Genomic DNA, 6,000 nt, shown 5'->3' with positions numbered 1-6,000 from the left:
CAGTCTTTCACCCTCCATCCTCTCCACATGGCCAAACCACCTCAGTGTGTTCCTCATAACGCTTCCTATCACATCCATATCCACACCACAACGCTCCTTTATATCCTCATTCGTCAGCCTGTATTTCCATGTGACTCCACAGGCTCCTATTAAATACCTCATTGGCACTGCTCTCATTCTTGACTTGTGTCCTTCCAACAACGTCCAAGCTTCACTTCCATACGTTTGAGTTGGTATCACAATACTGTCATGTAGTAACTTTTTCACTTCCATGCTTACTTCCCTGTTTCTTATCACTGCTTTCAAGGAACCAGCAACCTTTCTTCCCTGCTGTACCCTTTCAAGCACTTCACCCTCCAAACCTCCATCCTTACTCATCACACTACCCAAGTACTTAAACGTACTCACATTTTCCAATTCCTCACCATCCAATCTCGCTGTACATTCACTGACTTCACCTCTCTCAAAGACCATCACTTTACTCTTTTCTACATTCACCTTTAGATTCCGTTTCTTACACACTCTCCCAAACTCATCCACCAAGCCTTGCAGCTCCCCTTCGTCTTCACTCAACAACACAGTATCATCTGCAAACAACAGTACAGGGAGTTTCCAAACACTATTATAATTATTATATAATTATTATTATTATTAGTAGTAGTAGTAGTAGTAGTAGTAGTAGTATTGTATGGTAATGGTGATGATGACGTGCATTATTATTTGTTATTGTTGTTGTTGTCGGTGATCTTGTTGTTATTATTATTATTATTATTATTATTATTATTATTATTATTATTTATTACTTATAGTCAGAATCTTCTGATCAGTAGCAACTCCACCAACTTGTGACCTTCATTCGCTCCTCCTCCTCCTCCCACACACATGAATTCTCACTTATCAGTTAGTTTTTCATCTAACTGCCACTCTGTCTCAGATATACTCGTCTTAGTAATAAATTTAGACACATTAGCACATCTGATATTGCCAGTTACTCCTGCAATTGGCTGAATGGTAAGATAAGGCTGGTGAATTTAGGAACGTATTTCTTAAGGTAATGAGGTTAATAAGCATCTGCTGCCGTGGCGAGAATCATTTGCCTACGGTATGCGTGTGGAAGGAAGAACACATGTTTAAGTACACGGAGCAGAAGCCTGCAAGCTGGTGTTAGGTGCGGCCACACTTATTCGAAACATGTGATCGACAAGACAAAACGACGCACCGGGTTAAAGCCACAGTAGTATCTGAGTCTTAACGTTAGACGGACCCCTGAGCCTCGTTTCTTCTTGTCAGTCACATGTTTGGAGCAAGTGTGGCCGCAGACTTGGGCACACCTAGATACACATTAGACACCATTAAAGCATTCGGCAGCCCTCACACACACACACACACACACACACACACACACACACACACACACACACACACACACACACACACACACACACAATATACATTCATAACAGCAACCTGGGTCAGTCCACGTTAGGGCGAAGACCTCTCATGCTTTTCCATCCCGTCCTACTGTATTAGCTATTAGTCTGGTCCATCGAATACCAGCAAATTTCTGCATTTTATATCTCTATTTTGCTCCTTGTCTGGCTCTTCCTTTCACTCATCTCGGGCCTGCCTCTCTGTTGCCCTGGTTGTCCGTCTGTTGTCTGCTCTGCCTGGAACATGACCAGTTAATATTTCCTCCTTCTATCCCCGCCATCCATGAAGCTCTATTTTCATGTTTAAAACATTTCTTAGTTACTTTGTTAATAACTTTAATATGTCCATCTGTGTCATGGCTAAGAAACAGTCCAATTAGTTCACTTGGTTGGTCTCCATCTATCGCAGATCTCATTCATATTTTTTCTTGGTTTTTACTTGAAGCATATTGTAAAAAGTCTTCAGCTGCAAAGTCACATGTATCTTTAATGATATCATTTGTGCGATTGTCTTCACCTCCTTCTTTACCCATATTCGTTCCTCACAGGAGTATTTTTTTTTTTTTTTTTTCAGTTCTATTGCTTGGATTATCTTTATCCACTATTCCATATCCTGAACTTGATCTTCAGTCACAGTGTTACTCTTGTACACTTTTAAAATTAAAATATTCTATTTATTTCACATTTATTTAATTCATTTTTTCTCCAGTAAAATCTTTCAGATTAGACACTTGGTTTCTTTCCATCCCAATCTTCCACCTGGTTTCTTTCGACGTATAAAATTCCATGAAGTCTATTCAACCCTACACATAATATCCTTTCTGACATCTTCGTTTTCCTTTGGTTATTAATTATTTGTTCAGTTGCTTTTCCATGCCTCGTTAATAGCCAATGTTTGAACAGTGGAATTCCGTCACTTTTATTTACAATTGCATTCTGTTTTTGAAAATTAGCCCTCTTTTACCCGACCAATTTCTAACAACTACTGTAAATTTGTTTTTATTGAATTTAAGTGTACCTTTCCTATACAATGGCCATTGACTAAATTCTTCAGACGAGAGAGAGAGAGAGAGAGAGAGAGAGAGAGAGAGAGAGAGAGAGAGAAGCTGCATCAACAGTTTACCGCCTCATAAATCGCAGCACTTTAAATCATCTGACACCATCAGTTCTTCCGTAAATGACAAAATCCGTAAGTTTTGGCTTCCGAATTAGCATAGGTATTTATTAAGCTCACTAGGGTAATAACTTCTGGCGTTTATCGTTTGCATAAGGCATGCTTCTTGAAGGAAGAACACTTGTATAGTATACAGGAGCAGATCCGTCCAGGCTTCTGTTGAAGGACACTTGTATACTCATGACACACACACAGTATATATATATATATATATATATATATATATATATATATATATATATATATATATATATATATATATATATATATATATATATATATATATATATATATATGCACACATAGCAGCACCCATAGTCAGTCCACTGCAGCGCAAAGACCTCTCTCATCATTTTCCCTCCCGTCCTACAGTACTAGCTAGTAGCCTGTTCCATAGAATAGCAGCAAATATCCGTATACAAGCGAATTTCCGCATTTCATATCTTGATTTTGCTCCTTGTCTAGAACTTCCTCTCACTCATCTCGGGCCTGCCTCTCCGTTGCCTTGGTTGTCCGTCTATTGTCTGCTTTACCTGGGACAAGACCTGTTTATATTACGTACGTTTTTCCGTATCCAGCAAACGTTATTTTCATGTTTAAAAGTTTTCTTAGCAACTTTAAGATTTTAGTATGGTCAATTGTCGCTTGTCATCGAAACAGTCAAATTTGTTCACTTGTGTGGTCTGTGCTGCCATCCTATCTAGGTAAACTCTTTTGCGTATGTCTGTCAACTTGTGCCTTACCTTCTTGTTGGAAGTTTGCTGTCATTCAACCTCTTGCGAATTGAGGTGGTTGTTCCTAACCCTCTCAGTATCGATAAATTGCCTCAGTATGCTGTTTTTGTAAAGTGTTTAATGGTATGTTTAACTAGAAGATTCTGAAGCATTGTCCTCTCATAAACTCTTTTCTTCTAGGGATGCTCCACTGGTGATGTACACATTGCCTTATGATTTTTGGCCATCCTCCTTTTGGGACTGTGGTGAAACCTTTGACATTACACGAGTCATAATCGACCGAGTTTGGCAAAAACTGATGATTTCCAAAGCGCGCTTTTATGGTTTCTTACCTGTCTGTGCCTTCATCTCAGGCTTCTTTTGTGGTCGTTCTGTAGCTACTATTGTAGACTGCATATGTTCGTCCTCTAAATCTATCGATAGTGGTGTTCCTCAGTGCTCTGTGCTCACACCGGCTCTCTTCCTTATATCAATAAGTGATTTTCTAAACTTCACTTTTATCCCTGTCCACTCTCACTCAGATGGCTCCATCCTTCACATTCCTAAATGCTTGTTTCGGTGTCCGTTTCTTCAGTTCTTTAAGTAATGATGTGATGAAGCTGCGGCTCACCACTTTCTGACGACTATCATTTTTTATTCTGTATATATATCTACTTATCTATCTATCTATCTATCTATTCATCTATCTATCTATCTATCTATCTATCTATCTATCTATACATATCTATCTATCTATCTATCTATCTATATATATATATATATATATATATATATATATATCTATCTATCTATCTATCTATATATATATATATATATATATATATATATATATATATATATATATACATATACAGTATATATATACCGTACACACACACATATATATATATATATATATATATATATATATATATATATATATATATATATATATATATACAGTACAGTATCTACACCTTCTGTCCCGTTAAATTTTTCCACAGGAATATCCCTTAATATTCAGGAATACACAGCTCAGACCTTCATTGTCTCTTAATAACCTTGGGTTTTCTTTCTCTACGAGACTTGAAAAGATCATGCTACCACCCGTGCAAAATCTCCTTCTAAGGGTTTACGTGCACTAAACCGACTCCGTGTTTTCCGTACACTAGACAGTTGCTGACTTTGTATAGGGTCTTATTCGCCCGTGTATTGAGTACATCTAGCATGTTCAGCGTTGGAGTCGTTCCCCACATACCGTTCTTGTAAACTGGGTGGAATCAAAGGCTTATCGTCTATTAACAACCCTCTCTCACAGACTCCCTTCAACCTATCCCTCTTCTCAGCAGTGTTGTATCTCTATCTCTGCACCGTCGCTGCTTTGGTGTGTTTCTGAAACGTCAACTTGCACCTTTCCTCCATTATCGCAGTTCGTAGAACATTTCTGGCAGGACACTCTCACCTCTTCTCTGCCCAGCTGTCTAATGTAAGAGTAAACGATACTCAGTCATTCATGTATGCTGGAGGTCAGCTCTGGAACTGCCTTCTTCAGCCTTAATTTTCCTTTGTCTACGACCCCAGTCACATCTCAGATTAAGTGGATCTTCAATTTTGCATTGTTGTGTTTTGTTTCCCGTGTAAAGAAGAACTTTTGGGATTATTAGTCTTTCGTTGTTTCTTCCTTGCCTGAAAAAGTACGTTTTTCGATTGCTTGTATCGTAAACTTTCTCCTGGTCCATTTTAAAGAAGGGTTCTTTTTTTCTTGTTTCACGGGACATCTATCAGTGTTTTTCCATGTCTCTCCAAGCACTCCTACGTTTGTTGTACAACGACTTCGTTTCCCTCACTGTGGTAAAGCTGCAGCAGCCGACACTGATGATATTATATGTGACCGGGGAGTATCGTCAATGTCAATTGCTGCAGACTCACCATACTGACTTTCAAAATCAATGCAGAGAAAAACAGGAGAGACGACCGGACTCTTCATGCCCACTGCTCATCCCAAGATTTCGTTTCCAAAGGCGCCTACATTGTAAAAATTTCTATATTCTTGACACCTCTTTCTCCGAATATGCGCTGACTACACCAAAGTCATCTGCTGAATCGCTGCTGAAGATTAAGGACCATGGTTTGACAAAACTCGTCTCTGTGGTTTAGAAAGAGGCTGGTGCTGGTGAGGGACCCCTTCTAGTGGTGGCATGGATATAGCCGGACATCTTCGCTAACCAGTTATACGATTGTCTCTCAACTCCTTCCCTATCTAGTGAAATGAGCTTGGTAGACTGCAAGATAGTGAACTACTAGAAAAAGATTTGATTTGGTGCCTCGTATGTCCACTTCAGGCACTTAGTGTCAGGGGAACACTTTTCATCTGATCAGTAGTTAAGAAACTTCCCAGTGTGGTTGCACCTGATTAATATAGTTCCTTTGATGACTGGATTGCATAGGCTTCAGCACCAAGACAAAGCAGTGTTCTCTTGAAGGACTACCATTAAGGGTTGTGTTGAAAAGGGAATTATATATATTTACACATTTTCGTTCCATACAGTTTCAGTGGAAATGAATTCATATGATATTATTTATTACTTAAATTGCTTTTATTCAGAACTGGGTAAAAAATCATTATGATCTGTGTATTAGTCAGGTAACAAAAACAGTGTAAGATGCTGCATTGCATTTATTC

This window comes from Coenobita brevimanus, chromosome 112 (genome assembly GCF_032717465.1).
Source record: "Coenobita brevimanus isolate Jiangsu-jjx chromosome 112, ASM3271746v2, whole genome shotgun sequence".
Lineage (NCBI taxonomy): Eukaryota > Metazoa > Arthropoda > Malacostraca > Decapoda > Coenobitidae > Coenobita > Coenobita brevimanus.
This window is presented reverse-complemented; position numbering follows the sequence as displayed.